The following is a 19,606-nucleotide window of genomic DNA, read 5'->3' as shown; positions in this document are numbered from 1 at the left end:
TGGAGGGCGCTCCTGCTCCTGGGTTTGCTCTCCGGCCGGTGGCCCTGGCGGGGCCCGGGGGTCGTCCTTTGGCACTGCCGCGGCCTGGGGGGCCCTGAGGTGTTGCGCTTGCTCTGTCCTGGCAGGGGTCGACGGCTCCCCTCTTTGGTGGAGATTTTCATGCATGCCAGATCCACCACACCAGCATCTATCAAAACTCAGACACAATCTGCTTCCTCCTCAGGTAATTGAATCGGTGGAGGCTGGTGTCTGTGGATCTCACTCTGCTTCGTTTGTCCTTCCTTCCTTTCCTCAGTCTCTCCTTTGGTCTCTTGAGGTCTCCCTGATTTTTTGGATTTGTTGGAATTTAGATGTTTCTGGGGTTGGTGAAGAATTCTGGTTGGTGGCCCGGTGGGTGGTGTCTGGCCGGTGCTGGATTTCACTTTCCTTTGTTTTCTTTGGTCCCCTCGGGTCTCCTGACGGCGGTGTTCGGTTTAGGTGAACGGTATGGGATTTTTTCTAATAGGTTTTTGGTGAGCTAACGAATACACACACACTCGCACGCACGCACGCACATACACATACTCACCCACATACAAAAAAAATAAAAAAGAGCAATGATGATGACATTACCGAATGAACAATACTGAGCTCTTTTATATATATATATATTATATATATATAGGTCCCACTGTTGAATAAATGCTTTGCAATTACTAAAATACTAAATATGGGATAACTTATGTACATTTATTCTAACAATATAGAAAAAGGTCAAATTTATTGGAACACTAATATGAAAGATTCAGCAAAATAAAATTTGTTTAAAAGTATTTTCTCACTGATAAACTAAGGCACACAATTCACCTGTCAATAATTTACCCCCCAAAGTAAGATAGAGTTAGGATTTTGAAAGGAGTGTATTCACGGATAAACTGTAATTAAAAAAAAAAAATTCAACTGGTTTTTCATGTGAACAGAGCTCAAATTTGGTTTTAATAAACTGCTCTGTAGAGATAGTGATTTCACTTGAATTAAATTTTACATACCAACATATGTAACTGTATTATCAGAAAGATCAGTATTTTAATGATGAATAGTAAAAAAAATAAAAAATAAAACAAAGTCCTCTCCAGGTATGTCCTTATAGCCTTTCAGGTGCCTTCAAGCAGAATAGTGTGTCATAATTTCTAGGTTAGACCTCTGTTCATGATTAGAAAACATGAGGACTGCATTAGTGCATGAAAGACCTCCCTCCACTCTTTTAGGTGTAGGACTTACCACTAGAACCATCCTGTGTTGTTTGTTTGTTTGTTTGGTTGGTTTTTAATCCTGGCATGAGGATGCTAACCCCTTAGAGTCATCAAACCTTTCTGAAACTGAGAGCTACTTCTTGTAAATTGATTAATCCAAATGGCTACCAGTTTGATAGGCACTTCTGAAATGAGAAACGTGTTCAATTTACTTTTAATAATGGTGTTGTTAGCAGTGCTGCCGCTTCCCCTTTGGGTGCCCTAAGCTTAAAAGTGTGATGGTGCCCCCGAATTTGTATTTTATTTTTTCGCTAGGTGGGGGGCATTTCTCATGCAACGATAATAATTTGCATGGCTTAAATACCAACCCTGACCTTTTGATGCGCCACGGACTGGTTCAAACAAGTTTTTGCAGACCAGCAATCATTCGCAATTCACACGGGTTGTCATGATCAAAACATGACACGATTGATTATTGCTTTGCTCTGGTAGCTGTACGGCTACTTAGTAGCGGCTAAACTGCTAATGGTACGTGGGCAGCCTGTGCATGCTTTCCACATGTTGCTCCACCAGCTTGTTCTAATAATTCAACAGGATTGTTGTGTTAACTGTTTTTGAGTACTTACCTTGCACATCGTCTTCATTTACTTCACGAGATACCACCAGAAAAACAACGAGGAAGAACGATCTTGTCGAAACTGTTTCATCTTGGGAAGATGACGCCGAGTCATATGGCTTGTTTAGCTGTGCTTGGTCATTGTTTACTTCTTGTTTCTTTTACTTTCTGTTCACATCTTCAACTTGTAAACCGGAGAAGAGAAGGAAAACCTTCTCTGATTGGCTGATGTCACGCACATTTCCATCGTATCTGATCACTCGCTGATGCTCCCAGCTGCCTGCTCCATGTCATTGTGATATCACAATTCTTAATCATGTAGCACAAAGCCCTATTTATATTGCCCATTGAAAAGTAATCCATATTGTGTGGGATATTTTGAGGCTGATGTGTATGCTTCAAAAAAATATTCTGAGCTTTATGAGAAATTTTGGTTGCCATGTTGCTGTTTTGATTTTGGTGAGTCTATGACAGAAATTTGTGATCTGGGAAATAAATTATAAAATTATTACAAGTACCCCCTGCAATGTGCTCACGTAGTATTTATTTCTGTTTGATACATTGAAATAGATTTTTCTATGTATATTTGAAATATCCAACTGTGTGAGTGGTCATTGAACGCACCAAGAGTTTACTGCCAAACGTGAATGACATGCTTGGTTTTATTTCAGTGATCTTGGACATACTGCAGTTCATTTTTTGTTGACCACATCATGTACCCAAACAACTAGAGGTGCAATGGACCACAAAAGTCACAGATCGGATTGTTAAAAAAAAAAAAAGAAATCAGGTAAATATAATTTTCTCTTAATTTATAAATGCTTTTGCCCATTAAATAAAAAATTAAAAAGTATATATAAACTCAAAATGTCTAACATGGCCATTAGGAATTAGGAACACAATTTTAAGTGCAATATAAGGCAACATACATCATTATTTTATACATGGTCCATGTATAAAATAACAAGGTGAAGGTATCCTGCCTTACGTTATATTGCACTTGTAATGCACTTGGAAGTTGTGTTACTAAAATCGAAATGGCCATATTGGACATTTTGAATGTTTGTTTTGTTTTTTAAAGCTAGTGTTGTATGAAATAATAATAAATGAAGGCAACGTTCTATTTATTTATTTATTTTTATTAATGAAAAATACATCTAAGTGCAATTTAAGGCACATTCCCTTCGTTTAAACAGGGTCTGACTCGAGTCCTAGCCACAAGACTCGAGTCCACACCTCTGGTATAATGTAAGCACTTTTTTTTCCAAAACCTTGTTTATGCAACTGGCAATCACAATGCATGGGTTCTTCATGTCTATAAATGAAAACAAACGTATGTCGCATCCAATGCATTGCGCGACGACTGATACACTCCACCCTGGCACGGGTCCTCACGGATGCAACATGTCAAGTGCATGCGCGTGCGCTGTGCCCATAGGCAAATGGGGCCCCACACGGATGATGGTGTCCTACGCACTATGCGTAGTCTACGTATAGGGAGCGACGGCCCTGGTTGTTAGGGCCTGACATTAATTAATTGGCCGATATTAGCTCTTTTAAAATAGTCAAAAATCAGCATAAAAAAACTGGCCAATTGTTTGTATTTATTCATTTTTGTACACATGAACACCCAACAACTGAAGATCAATCTAATTATGGCAACACTTTTTTGCCAGTTTTCCGCTCTGTTGTAATGTTAACAAATACTAAAGGACAAAGTATTGTAAAACAGTCAAATGTTCTGCCTGTACTTCATATTTGTATTGCTGTAAGCATTGTTGCTTTACTTTGTTAATTAATCAGCTGATTAATCAGTTATCGGAATTTTACTCTTTTTTGATCGGAATCATCATCAGGCAAAAAAAAAAAATCCATATCAGTCGGGCTGTAGTTATTATTATATGCTGTAATTACCACTTAACTGTATTCATTTATGTGAAGACACTGACCATGTTATAATTATTTCTCATGATTATAACACAAATATATTGTGCAACATTTTATCGCTAAATATCTGCTACTGCTACCTCAGGATGTTTTTTGTTACCTTTTTTTTATTAGGATTTCCTGTTATCTCATACCTTGGGCCATCACAAGTTTTTGCAAATATCAAGATGCAGCAACAGCATAAATGGTCAGAAAACTATCCTTAAACTTGGGGGAACTAGCAGGAAAATAATCATGGGCTTCCTGTATTTCAATTCTCAAATATCACCCTCAACATACCCTAAAAGATCAAAAAACGTCTCTCCGCCATCAAAAGTGATCCATTTCAAATGTATATTAAAAATATTCCACATTTGTAACCTTCAATTTAAGTCCAAGATGAGATTTCTATCTGAAATATTAGAAGAGCAATGACCAAAATACTCCACTGTACCCTAAATCGGGGCTAAATGGGATTAAGCTATTTTTCTGCATCTAAATAAAATATTAAACAATATTTGAAACATGGGTTATGTAGTACTATACTATCTAAAGTGAATTACATAAAAAGTGAATAATATTTACATTATTAAACATGATCACACAAAATCCGGGAACCAAATAGGAGATATAAAAAAGAACAAGATCCTGATAAGGAATAAAAATGACTTGTAAAGTTCTGGTTCTTTTGTCTTGAATGCTCGCTATACTAATAATAACAATCAGGTGACTGCATATCCTCAGCTGAACTATTTACTGGATGCCATAAAGATCGAGTACACAGCTGTGGAGCCTTATCTGCTGAATGCGGAATCTCTATTCAAAATGGTCTCTATCTACTCTTATACTGTCTTGACTGCCCGCCCACACGCGGGATGGCTCAGCCTAGGCCATGTGAAAATGTGTGACCTAATGTTCTTAACTGGTTTAAATTGGATAAGTGCGCCAGAGTGCAGATAGAAAGGTGCCAAGCCCAGGACAGGACACAGAGACACAACGGCCTCGCTCAAGTCGCCAATCTACTCATTAAGAGGCCTAATCTAACAGACGTGAACATTTCTTAACAATAGATTAGCATTCTGTGTAGCCAAATGGAGAAATAGTAGAGTGCAGGCTTAACCATAAAATTTAACTATGATAAAATATAACTGGACTTTAACCATCCTCTTCATCTTCCTGATCATCATCCATATTTGTATGGATTTCATCAACTGCTAAATCATCCTCTTCTGCCAAGACATCGACAAGGGCTTTGGGGATGACGTCACCCACAAACCATATTGGTTCTAATTTGCCAGTCTCTGTGTTCATGTGAAATCCACGGCCAATAGGGGATGGGATCTCTGGGTGTAGTGCTCATGAGCTCTCTTCTAGACACATACAGTGCCTTGCAAAAGTATTCACCCCCTTGAATGTTTAAACATTTTGGCACGGTACGACCACAAACAAATATATTTCACTTGACTTTTATGTTAAAGTGAAAAAAAAAAGTAGCACACATTCGTGAAGTGAAACAAAGTGTATATCTTATTTCAAATTATTTTACAAAAAAAGAAGTCCTGATCTAAATCCAATAGAAAATCTGTGGAGAGATCTTAAGATTGCATTTCACAAACACTCTCCATCTAACCTAGCTGAGCTTAATTCAGAGGGGACGATTACTTTTGCACACTCTACTTTTCTTTTCTTTTTTTGTAAAACAAATTTTAAATAAGATATACACTTTGTTTCACTTCACGATTGTGTGCTACTTTGTGTTTAACTTTAATATTAGAATTACTATGGTTTGAGGGTGATGTCATCCCCAAAGCCATAGTTGTCAGAGTCTGGTCCTTGAGGGCCTGAGTCCTGCATGTTTTCGAGGTTTCTCTACTTCAACACACCTGATTCAATTATCAGGATCATTATCAAGCTCCTACAGAGCTTGCTGATGAGCTTAAGTATGAATCAGCTGTGTTGAACGTGGGAAACCTAAAACATGCAGGACTCAGGCCCTCGACGACCGGACTTTGACGCCACTGAACAAAGCCCTTGTCGATGTCTTGGCAGAAGAGGAAACAGATGAGGATGATTTAGCAGCTGATGAAATCCATACAAATATGGATGATGATCAGGAAGAGGAAGAAGAGGATGATTAAAATCCGGTTATATTTTATCATATTCAATCAATCATATCAATTTAATGGTTAAGCTCACTCTTCTATTTCTCCATTTGGCTACACAGAATCTTAATCTATTGTTAAGAGAAGTTCACGTCATTTTTATTCCTTGTCAGGATCTTGTTCTTTTTTATATCTCCTATTTGGTTCCCGGATTTTGTGTGATCATGTTTAATAATGTAAATATTATTCACTTTTTATGTAATTCACTTTAGATAGTATAGTACTACATAACCCATGTTTCAAATATTGTTTAATATTTTATTTAGATGCAGAAAAATAGCTTAATCCCATTTAGCCCCGATTTAGGGTACAGTGGAGTATTTTGGTCATTGCTCTTCTAATATTTCAGATAGAAATCTCATCTTGGACTTAAATTGAAGGTTACAAATGTGGAATATTTTTAATATACATTTGAAATGGATCACTTTTGATGGCGGAGAGACGTTTTTTGATCTTTTAGGGTATGTTGAGGGTGATATTTGAGAATTGAAATACAGGAAGCCCATGATTATTTTCCTGCTAGTTCCCCCAAGTTTAAGGATAGTTTTCTGACCATTTATGCTGTTGCTGCATCTTGATATTTGCAAAAACTTGTGATGGCCCAAGGTATGAGATAACAGGAAATCCTAATAAAAAAAAAGGTAACAAAAAACATCCTGAGGTAGCAGTAGCAGATATTTAGCGATAAAATGTTGCACAATATATTTGTGTTATAATCATGAGAAATAATTATAACATGGTCAGTGTCTTCACATAAATGAATACAGTTAAGTGGTAATTACAGCATATAATAATAACTACAGCCCGACTGATATGGATTTTTTTTTTTTGCCTGATGATGATTCCGATCAAAAAAGAGTAAAATTCCGATAACTGATTAATCAGCTGATTAATTAACAAAGTAAAGCAACAATGCTTACAGCAATACAAATATGAAGTACAGGCAGAACATTTGACTGTTTTACAATACTTTGTCCTTTAGTATTTGTTAACATTACAACAGAGCGGAAAACTGGCAAAAAAGTGTTGCCATAATTAGATTGATCTTCAGTTGTTGGGTGTTCATGTGTACAAAAATGAATAAATACAAACAATTGGCCAGTTTTTTTATGCTGATTTTTGACTATTTTAAAAGAGCTAATATCGGCCAATTAATTAATGTCAGGCCCTAACAACCAGGGCCGTCGCGCCCTATACGTAGACTACGCATAGTGCGTAGGACACCATCATCCGTGTGGGGCCCCATTTGCCTATGGGCACAGCGCACGCGCATGCACTTGACATGTTGCATCCGTGAGGACCCGTGCCAGGGTGGAGTGTATCAGTCGTCGCGCAATGCATTGGATGCGACATACGTTTGTTTTCATTTATAGACATGAAGAACCCATGCATTGTGATTGCCAGTTGCATAAACAAGGTTTTGGAAAAAAAAGTGCTTACATTATACCAGAGGTGTGGACTCGAGTCTTGTGGCTAGGACTCGAGTCAGACCCTGTTTAAACGAAGGGAATGTGCCTTAAATTGCACTTAGATGTATTTTTCATTAATAAAAATAAATAAATAAATAGAACGTTGCCTTCATTTATTATTATTTCATACAACACTAGCTTTAAAAAACAAAACAAACATTCAAAATGTCCAATATGGCCATTTCGATTTTAGTAACACAACTTCCACTTGGAAGTTGTGTTACTAAAATCGAAATTCATTACATATCATTACAAGTGCAATATAACGTAAGGCAGGATACCTTCACCTTGTTATTTTATACATGGACCATGTATAAAATAATAATGTATGTTGCCTTATATTGCACTTAAAATTGTGTTCCTAAATCCTAATGGCCATGTTAGACATTTTGAGTTTATATATACTTTTTTTTTTTTTTTTAATGGGCAAAAGCATTTATAAATTAAGAGAAAATTATATTTATCTGATTTCATTTTTTTTAACAATCCGATCTGTGACTTTTGTGGTCCATTGCACCTCTAGTTGTTTGGGTACATGAGGTGGTCAACAAAAAATGAACTGCAGTATGTCCAAGATCACTGAAATAAAACCAAGCATGTCATTCACGTTTGGCAGTAAACTCTTGGTGCGTTCAATGACCACTCACACAGTTGGATATTTCAAATATACATAGAAAAATCTCATTCAATGTATCAAACAGAAATAAATACTATGTGAGCATTTGCTTAATCCCATTTGGAATGGTAATTCTGAAATTTCCAGTTTTTTTCCAATTTAGGGTACAGTGGAGTATTTTGGTCATGGCTCCTCTAATACTTCAGATAGAAAGCTTATCTTAGACTTAAATTGAAGGTTGCAAATGTGGGATGTTTTTAATATACACTTGAGGCACTAATTTGATTGTAAATTCCAATTATTCAAAGGTGGATGGGAAAAGACAAGCTGAAATAATTATCATTTTATTGTTTAAGTTGTCCTTTATTAGAACAAACCATTTAGAATAATTCTAAATGAGTACACCACCACAAATTAACAATTTTTTGGCGACAACAGTGAAACTAGGATTTAATGTAGTCTATCATTGATCTACACTAACACAATACACATACTGTATCAGTCATAACACATCATATCACATACAGTCATAATTACAGTAAATCATTTTAGGCCATGAATTTAAAACTATCAACAATGTATGCTCACCGTTCGGAACATCATATGTCAGGACCATAATAAACCAAGGACTACCTGCAATGTGCTTTTATATTCATGCCAAGAGCATAATATATTGCATGCTCAACTATAGCTGTTTAGATAGCTGTTTTCACCACCTTAAAGATTTATCCTGCATACGCAATATGTTATCTGCTGTTGCGTGTTCACTAAATTGCACAGCAACTTGTGGTAATCCTGTGATTAATATAGAAGTAGACATTGATCATTCAATTACTTGTAGTCTAGTTGGAAGGTCGGGCGTGCTTGGTTGGAGGGAGGCGTTGACCCAATGTCGTCTCATTCGGGACTCCTGCAAATAGGGATTTTCTGCCAAAACCCTCAACCATGTTTGTTACAAGTATAATGATTGTTGGCCACAATCCCCTGGAGGCTTTTTATCTGCTTCGGTTGTAGATGGTCCAGAGGTCAAGTCGACCCCTGGGTCACAATGTGGGGTCACTGCTTAATGAAAGTGTATCCTGTTTGACGTATGATTGTGCTATGTCCAGCACCCAGTCAGCACAGGAGAAAATGGGGTTGCCAGAGGTTAATCAACTGCAATTTCTTTCTCTTTCTCTTGCCTGATATTGCTTTTCCAACTGTGAATGATTGGTGATCAGAGAGCTCCATTGCTCTGTACAGTGTATATAAAATCCAGTGATTCCAATCCCAATTTTTTACAACTTTGTATCGGTACTTCCACAATTTTTAGGGCTTTTTTTGTTGTTATCATTGTAGACTGAAAGTTTTCAGCACAATTACAAAAAAGTTTATTTTTAAATGTTTTAGGGGCTTCCTTGCGATAAAAGTATATTAATTAGATTGCAAGCACAATTGCAACATACAGTGCTGCTCAAAAGTTTGTGAACCCTGCAGGCAGGTCAGATTGTTTCCATAAAATATGAAAATAAACTTATTAAATGTTTAGTCATATCCCAATCTACAATGCTGACATTGAAAATAATGGACTTGAACAAAAATAATGATAATATTGTCATTCAGTATTGAGCAAAAGTTGTTGATTTAAAAGAAACTCAGATTTCATGGGTGCAAAAGTATGTGAACCTCTCACTTAATCGGACATTGCACCTCCTTTTGCAATGATAACTTTATCCAAACACTTTATTTAGTGACTTATCAGTCTTTCACATCTACTTTGGGGGATTTTTGCCACTCTTCCTTGCAAAATGCAGCCAATTGAGAGCGATTGGATGGGCGTCTAGCAAAAACTGCCCGCTTCAGGTCCCGCCACAGTATTTTGAAAGAATTTAAGTCAAAGTTTTAACTGGGCACATCCAGAACATGAATCTTGTTGTTCTTCAGACATTCCTTGGTTGTATTGCTGGAATGCTTTGGGTTATTGTCATGTTGCATGATCCATCTTCTACCAGGCTGTAACTTCACAAAGGACGGCTTCAGGTTATGATCCAAGATTTCACAATATTCCTCTGAATTCATGATTCCCTGGACTATGTGGAGTTGTCCAGGTCTTGAGGATGTAAAGCCAGCCCAGAACTTAAAATTCTCACCACCCTGCTTCACTGTAGGGAGATGGTTATTTTGCAGGTATTCTGATTGTTGAAGCATGCACATGTGTCCCAGATGCAGCAAAAGAGGTCTGCAAATCCCTTGTGTGATGTTCGAATTGGCTTTTTACCTGAATTATCATTTTTCTTGTGGTTCTTGATGATATTTTAGAAGGTCATCCACTTCTAGGCAGGATTGTAGTAATTTTCAGTGTTCTGTAGTTGCAGATGATCTGCTTCATAGTGGAATGATGAAGCACAATTCTTTTTTTTTATGTCTTTATAGCTTTCCCCAGACAGATGTGCTGTCACTACCTACTTCCTGAGGTCGCCATAGATTTATCTTCCTCTCAGTGTAACTGACCTGTATGTGACGTGGTTTTGTCTCTGTTTCAGTCAGTGATGCACAATTTCTTTGCTAAACCTCTCATTTCATTGGTCCATTTCAGTGGTTAGTTTAGCTACCAATTTGTCCTACTTGATCCTACTTGACTGCTTGTTTTAAGCAATGCAGCTCAGGGTTCACTTACTTTTGTACCTACATGAATTTACCCCCAAATTTTTTTTTTTCGTTTTGACTACACAATTAATAAATAAATAAAAAAGAACAATGCATTGAAATGCTAAACCTATCTACATCTGTTATTGCATATAAAATATAATGATTCAGATTGAACAACAAAATCAGGTTGAAACAATTGGAAAATCTAAATTGCTCAAGAGGTTCACAAACTTTTGAGCAGCACTGTATGTACAAAAACAGGGGTTTTCCTGGCTCAAATTAAGGCGGAGGTGGTATAACCCTGACTATGATGGGTAACTACCGATACCAGGTATCTTATTATAAGGTATCGGTATGCACGGCGGTGGCCGATACCATTATGGGCCGCCCCCCTGCAGCCATTTTATAATCAGGGACTAGAAATTAGAAATTATAGGAATACAAAGTTGCCCTTACTTTTTGCCATTTTTTAACAACAATCCTTAAAAATTAAAATGCAAATTTGCAACTTTATAAACTGTCAACTATAAAAGTCAAATTTTTCGTGAGTAACGTATTTTCACGACTATAAGGCGTACTTTAAAGTCTTAAATTTTCTCAAAAATTGACGGTGCGCCTAATAGTGAGGTGCGCCTTGTGTGTGGACCAAGGTCCAAAATCTGACTGACTGTATGAGAGGACTTCCCACACACATTGCTTATATACAGGAAAGGCGGACCTGACTGAGGACAGACATGAGAGCACGGAAGAGTCAACTTGGTGGCGAGTTCTCCAGCCCCTCCTAGTGTGGTGCTCCTTATGTGTGTGTTAAACACAGAAATAGCGCCAGTGACTGCGCCTTATAATGCGGTGCACCTTATGGTCGTAAAAATACGGTAATTTATTTTACAAACTACTTGACAAAAAACAAATATTACATCATATTGGAAGGCAAGTTAAAGCATTAATAAAAGAATAGAGAACAGGCTGAATAGGTGTAAGATATGCTAACACCAAGCCCGGACTGGGCCATCTGGAAAGGCGGGACAAATCCCGGTGGGCTCTCCTATATTTCGGGCCGCGAATCGGCAGGCAGGAGACCACACGTTGTTTCAAAATCGCGCAGTTAATAGCCTACACATAATCAGCTTGTAAATAAAGAGTATCCACGTAATTTTATGTTGACTCTCTAATTGTCAATCAACTGTAACTTCCATCACCCTTACAGGCCATTATATATAGCACTGACTGCCTGCCTTTGTTACTAAGGGTGTCACCGGGTTACAATATTTTAATATCAATAGCAGCAAAACTTTAATCCACAAATAGAAACAATAAACAATATAACTATATTAAACCATGCCTGTACAAATTAACACATAAGAGGCAAAACACAATCACAAGTGTTACTAGTAACAGCAACAGCAACAAAGCATGATGGGAAAGCGTTGCTCTCTTCAAGTTAGCGTCAGTCAGCTCAGTAGTGTGAACCCGAAGTGGTGAGAACACATTTCAAAATAAGAGTACTAACGGGAAGTACAGTGTTAGCTGCCTTAATATTGCTAGTTTAACTTCATTTTGTAAGTGTATCTTGTGAAGTGTAAAATGTATTATCCCATTTAATGTACATTTGCTTATTTGTCCTTTTATGCCCATTTTATGTTCACATACTTGTTCAAATAAACAAAGACCGTGCTCTTGTAAGATTATTCATTTACATATATTTCAATTACATTTTTGATCAAAAGCAATATGAATAACTCTAAGTTTAAGACGCCGAAGACATCTACCTGTTAATCACGCTGGTGGCTGGGATGCTTCTGCTGCATCAAATGCTCAGAAAAAAGCAGGATGGGCAAAAAAAAAGGCGGTGGAAATGGCCACTGTGGCTCTGAGCACCATCACTGGAGTGCAAGCCGGCCTGTCCAAGGCCTGTGACGACATGTCACAGGTGAAGAATGACCTAGCTGCATCCAACATCGCCACAAACAGAATGGGAATGAACTTGACTACAAAGCTTAACAACCTGGAGATGATTGCTCGTCGGAACGCAACGATGAACAGAAATCGAGTCGAGGAAGAAACCGACTGAAGGGTGAGGCTGGATGCGGGCTGCCATTTATCCTTAGCTATCCAATGCTACAATCAACAAGAGAACAAATCAACGTTTTGATCAACAATAACTATTGGGAAGATGAACTTTTGCATCAATCAACAACTTGATAATCCACACAACTATCTATGTGATGAATTACCACTTTGATTATCTGCATCCTATTGCATTCTGGGAATGGAAATTAATAAACTTCGGCTTCATCCCGTCAGCCGTTTTTCTTTTTGGGTATAATTGTATGTGAAAAGTGAATGTTGCAAATTGTCTCTATGGATGTCCGAAAGGAATAAGGAACAAATAAAAACAAACAAAAATAAAACGTAATCGTTGGAGGGAATGTTCATCTATTTTACATTGATACATAAACTATAAAATTGTGTATGTTCATTCAAATGTGAACTAAAGTGGGCCGTTCTGAGCCCTAAAACTCCAGGGCTGAAAATGAGTCCCAGTCCGGCCCTGGCTAACACAATGAAGGTTCACTACTTGCAGCTTGTAGTCTGTAGTATATGGTTTTCTTTTGGGAGCATTTGTGTTAAGTTGTTCTCAGTTGTCTTTGTAAGCTAACATCTACTATTTAAATATTTCATTGTTAAGGCGCATGAGGTATCGGTGCGTAAGTCTAGAGTGCCCTCTTGTGGCTGTCTGTGAAATGATATACCCCCGGTATATTTTTTTCATGTATAAGACGCAGACAAACGTCGTTTTGGGGTTCTCCTGAAAAGGGTCCATTTTGGTGGGACAAGGTTTTGGCCCGACACCAGTAATATGAAACCATACGTGCAAAAATAAACCAAAAAGTGGCAGTGGCACAGTGACGCCCTGCTGTCTCACACTCAAGCTGTGCTTGCTACATATGCCATCATGTCATGACACTGCAACTTGTGTTGTCAACATCCACAGATCCACTATGTTATTCTTCATATTAATAAGACCTAGATCTAATCACTGCACATTTCATGATCTGTGTTTGTTTAGTTTTGTGTGGTTCATGTCTTTTTCATTATAGTTTTGTGTCCAACAGTTTGTCAGCCCCTGTCCCCTGTGTCTACCAATTAGATACCTTAACCAATTGTGTCGTGTCTAGGTGTTTCACGTTAGCTGCTTTTCCACCAACAAGCCCAGGATCTTTGAGTTCTGGGAAAAGGGAGTTCTTGGTTGTAAAAGTACCACAAGGAAATTGTAATAGTGTGTTTGTTGAGCCCAGACGATGTAAAAACAACACACCCTCAAATTTGACCAACCAATCAGCCTTGGTCAGTGCAGCCCGGCCCCTCAAAGTTCCAGCCTGGCTCAGCAAGACCCTGCTGCTGCCGCCTGGGGAATTTAATTACCCCGGAAATTGATGTTGGTGGAAGAATGCACAAACTGAATTTTACCAAGGTAAATTTAAAAGTTCTTCAAAAGTTCAGGCGGTGGAAAAGCCCCTATTGTCTTGTTACTTTGCTTGTATTTAGTTCCTGGTTTCTGTTCAATCCTTGTTGGATCATTCGTTTGATTTTGCTCACAGTCCCGGTCACAGTTGTCCTGTCTCTGTTCTCTCGTGAGTTCAGTCGTGAGTTCAGTCTGTTTGTTACTTTGTATGTGCTCTTTTGTCTTTTGTTAATTTAACAGTTTTTGAGTCTTAGTCTCTTGTTTGCCTGCCTTTTGCTTTTTATTTCGAAAATAAATTACATTTTGTTTAGCATCCTGAAAACACTTCTTGAATTGGGTGCTCAGCCCCCCGAACCTGACAGCACGTTCAAATTAGTGAAGTCAGGTTGTTGTTTTTTGTTGTTGTTGTTGTTTTACAGCACATCCTCAAAGTATTGAAAGCACTCGCTAACTTCTAGTGCCTATCTGTTGAATGAAAATTGAAAGTGAGAGCCTTTTGAGAGATGCCTTACAAGGTGCCTTATCTATAGATTAAATCACACACTTTGGACGAGTGATCCAGGGCTTGCTAGTTGTTAAATACTCCTGTTTATCCTGTAGGCATTGCACAAGCTCCTCACCAACAACTAAACCCTCCTGTGTTCCAACTATCATCCTGGGAAAATATAGAGGGATATAGAGGCATCTTTCTTCTCTAGAAGTCTTTGACAACTTCATAGATTTTACTTTAAGAGCTCGTATAGAACCAGGAAAGCGCTCTCATTGGTAAATTGAAGCATATTAGTAGCTATAGTTATGGCAAAAATCCTGCCATTGCTGTTATCATGTGTCTTTAGCTAGTAAATGAAGAGTGGTGTAGCACATTTGTTTTTGTTGACATGTTTATATCCAAGAGGAGACCAAAAACGATGTTTTAGTCTCTTACGAAGATTCCAACTGACACGAGCAATATACCAAGACACAGCAGTAGCTGCGTGGCTCAGGAAGTAGATTGGCTGTCTCCCAACCTGAAGTTTCTTTCTCAACCCTTAAGTGACTCTTTTTTTTTCCAATTCTCTTCCAAGTGTAAATTTTACTCTATTTAGAGTGGGACCAAATAGTTTAATAATAGCAGTGTAGAGTAACATTTACTCTACAAAATTTACTGTGTATGTCCATACTGGTGGCTTTGAAAGCAAATGTTCAGTCATAACTGATAGAGGAGGTGCAAGACATACCAAACATAAACGTTTTCTTTCTTACAGAGTGTCGCATTATAGCATTGGTGAGATTGTTTTTTGTCCAAACAAATGATGCCATGTCAACCTAACTTGCCCAAGGCCTTCAGAATCGATCAAGCTGGCCAGCGTACGTAAAAACCATTTCAATGGGACTGTTTGACCAACCAGATTGGGTGATCAGAAGAGAAGTTGTTAGAACCAACTTTGATGAGCAAAACAAGTCTGTAGTGATGAGTATTTTGTTGCCATCACGCAGTTTTTAAGATAGATATGCAGTACAGCATCTTAACTAAAGATTAAAGAGCTCTGTTTTAATAAACATACATAATGTTTAATCAACATTAAATCAAAATACTTTATATCAAAGTAAATGTTTTATTATTTTTATTATTTGCATTCTGCATTTGATTGAATGCATGCTCAACATCAGCTGTTAGCTTTGATTTGTAACGATGTCTGATTGTATTCTCCCTGTCAAATAAACTCATAAAATGAAATGAATTGTATGTTGCATGTGAGTACTGTGGCCTTGTTGTGGGGCGGATTGTAAGGTGGTCTCTATCATATTAATGGGACACACAATTTTCATTCTGAATTTATGCACTGCGACTTTTTTTTGCGACTTATTACGTGGGAGGTGTACAATTCCTTTATTTAAATCCAATTCTTGAGATTGAAAAGGATTGCTGAAAGATGGGAATAGTTTAACAAATAAAGTGTGAAAAGGGGCTGCTGAGGGAAATACCTTCTGTTGTAAACTGGAGGAGGAGAAAAGAAAAAATGAGTCCAAAAAACCTTTTGAAAATGAGTTTTCGCCCACTGAAACACTAATCTCCGTCAAGATTAACACTTTGTCAGCAGCCACAACCCACAACTGTAAAATGTATTTACTTGATGATGATTCATATCATGGATTTAGATAATCCATGTATAGATGTGTAGATGGTCCAGGGTGCACCTTTTCTGATTTAAGCACACAGGAGAATTTATGACTATACAAATGATGCAAAATAATTGCACGACACTTTAAATATAGGTGTTGTTTACTCCTTTCTGTCTGCACCCTAGCAGTAATGATTAGCTATAGCAGGGGTCACCAACGTGGTAGCCCCCAAGGACCACGTAACCTAAAGGCCTGTTCTAAAAATAGTTTACCAGTGATAGGTCAGTGTGATGTCTTAGGAATGTTTTAAAAGTGATCATTGGCACTAATAAAGTGTTGTTTATTGATGTGTATTTGTTACCTAAATATTGTGAGAAATCATTAACATGATCGGTGTTGTCACATAATAAATATCAGGGATTATTAACTCATTCACTTCCAGCCATTTTCACTGAAGCAACCCCCTTCTCTCCCGGCTGTTTTATTGGATTTTGACTGATTTTGCAAGGCCCACAGAATATTGTGTTCGATTGCTATAAAAACATGGCCCTACTAAAAGAAAGATGAGAGTCTCTTCTTTCATCAGAAAAAAAGTACATTTGCATCTGTTTCCATTTTGCAGCAATTAGCATTAGAATATAGCTAGATTTCATCATTATTCACAACCTGTAGAAAACACTGGCAAAAAGAGCTTGTTGCAACATGGCCCTGGCTGATCTCTTATACTCTGCTGCCACCTGCTGGCCGTTTTTCTTTTATAATAACTACTGTTGCTTTAAGCGACCTCTTCATGTCAGAAGCTGTATCAAAGTCTTCTGCATGCTCTAGCATAGAAAAACAACAACACAAAACGTACAAAAAATATGATTTTGGGAGTGCAGGACAAAGTATTAAAAACATATTTATAAGTTTTTGGTTTTAAACGAGTTAATAACATAATTACAATAACATTAACGGTAATGTGAGCACATTTGTCACCTTCAAAAAGGTTATTGATTTCTGATCTACAGAGTTTGAGTCTGTCAAATTTGGCCACTCAAAACCCCTGATAAACTCTTTTTTTTACCTTGCTGTACAATTAAGGATTTCCTAATCAGCTTGGTTGTATTTAATTTATTTGAAGACAAAGTATTTGTGTTGACTTCTGATTTTTAAGCTTTTTGCTCACCACAACAGCGCTAATTTCGTCAATGAAAAATCTTCTGCATATTTTTCATCCAAAATGAAACGAAAACTAAAATAGAAGCCATTCATTAAGATGATGATGATAACTAAATTGACTAACAATTGTGTGAATTACTAAAACGAAAACTACACAGTAATGAAATTTACAAAATTCGATCAGAAGGTGGTCTGAAACGCAAGTGGGAGAAAAGAACCATTCAGAAAGTGTTCACTTGTTTCCATTCATTGTGCAGCTGCAAGATTAATCTCAGGCAATTATGCCCTTTCTTTTTATTTAGGTGAAGACTAAGTTTTAAGATATATTATTGTCAGTTCAACATGTTTCATAAGTTGGGTTTCCATCCATCCATTTTTATTCAGATTTTCAAGAAATGTGAAAATAAAACTGAATGGAAACACTAGAAATTCGAAAAAGGGCTCAAAATTCGCAAAAAAGTTTTTACGCTTGGAGGTGATAGGTCAGTGTGATGTCTTAGGAATGTTTTAAAAGTGATCATTGGCACTAATAAAGTGTTGTTTATTGATGTGTATTTGTTACCTAAATATTGTGAGAAATCATTAACATGATCGGTGTTGTCACATAATAAATATCAGGGATTATTAACTCATTCACTTCCAGCCATTTTCACTGAAGCAACCCCCTTCTCTCCCGGCTGTTTTATTGGATTTTGACTGATTTTGCAAGGCCCACAGAATATTGTGTTCGATTGCTATAAAAACATGGCCCTACTAAAAGAAAGATGAGAGTCTCTTCTTTCATCAGAAAAAAAGTACATTTGCATCTGTTTCCATTTTGCAGCAATTAGCATTAGAATATAGCTAGATTTCATCATTATTCACAACCTGTAGAAAACACTGGCAAAAAGAGCTTGTTGCAACATGGCCCTGGCTGATCTCTTATACTCTGCTGCCACCTGCTGGCCGTTTTTCTTTTATAATAACTACTGTTGCTTTAAGCGACCTCTTCATGTCAGAAGCTGTATCAAAGTCTTCTGCATGCTCTAGCATAGAAAAACAACAACACAAAACGTACAAAAAATATGATTTTGGGAGTGCAGGACAAAGTATTAAAAACATATTTATAAGTTTTTGGTTTTAAACGAGTTAATAACATAATTACAATAACATTAACGGTAATGTGAGCACATTTGTCACCTTCAAAAAGGTTATTGATTTCTGATCTACAGAGTTTGAGTCTGTCAAATTTGGCCACTCAAAACCCCTGATAAACTCTTTTTTTTACCTTGCTGTACAATTAAGGATTTCCTAATCAGCTTGGTTGTATTTAATTTATTTGAAGACAAAGTATTTGTGTTGACTTCTGATTTTTAAGCTTTTTGCTCACCACAACAGCGCTAATTTCGTCAATGAAAAATCTTCTGCATATTTTTCATCCAAAATGAAACGAAAACTAAAATAGAAGCCATTCATTAAGATGATGATGATAACTAAATTGACTAACAATTGTGTGAATTACTAAAACGAAAACTACACAGTAATGAAATTTACAAAATTCGATCAGAAGGTGGTCTGAAACGCAAGTGGGAGAAAAGAACCATTCAGAAAGTGTTCACTTGTTTCCATTCATTGTGCAGCTGCAAGATTAATCTCAGGCAATTATGCCCTTTCTTTTTATTTAGGTGAAGACTAAGTTTTAAGATATATTATTGTCAGTTCAACATGTTTCATAAGTTGGGTTTCCATCCATCCATTTTTATTCAGATTTTCAAGAAATGTGAAAATAAAACTGAATGGAAACACTAGAAATTCGAAAAAGGGCTCAAAATTCGCAAAAAAGTTTTTACGCTTGGAGGTGGTGGATTTTGAAAAAAGGAAAATGCGAATTTTGGCTATGGAAACAGGTTTTGCAAATAACCGCTGGCAAGACCGGATACACGTCGCACGTTTTGACCGGTACGTTTGCAGTCCCAAAGCAATGTTGGACGATAAAGTAAAGTATGTTTGGGGGGGCGAAACCTTTTTGAAATTAATTAAAGAAGCAAATATTAATGCGTAATTTTTAATAGAAAACAGCAAAGAAACGCTACAGTTTATCAAGAATTACAAAAGAAAACTCATACGACATAGCACGGTGCAGTCGCTTCCTGTTCTTCTTCTTCTGTTAAATTACTGTTGGGTCACATCTCTACGGTGTACAGCGGAGTCCCCTCTCAATATTCACAAAAGAAGAATAGATGGAAAC

The 19,606-nt window shown here is 37.2% G+C and overlaps 1 protein-coding gene across 3 annotated transcripts in view; it reads left to right on the top strand.

Moving 5' to 3' along the window:
- The window catches only part of fhit (fragile histidine triad diadenosine triphosphatase), a 187,398-nt gene that overhangs the window by 166,928 nt on the left and 864 nt on the right, over nucleotides 1–19,606 (top strand). The gene's annotated exons all lie outside the window — the stretch shown is intronic.

Source organism: Leptonotus elevatus, chromosome 10 (assembly GCF_054856555.1).
Source record: "Leptonotus elevatus isolate MCC_2025b chromosome 10, RoL_Lele_1.0, whole genome shotgun sequence".
Lineage (NCBI taxonomy): Eukaryota > Metazoa > Chordata > Actinopteri > Syngnathiformes > Syngnathidae > Leptonotus > Leptonotus elevatus.
This window is presented reverse-complemented; position numbering and strand designations above follow the sequence as displayed.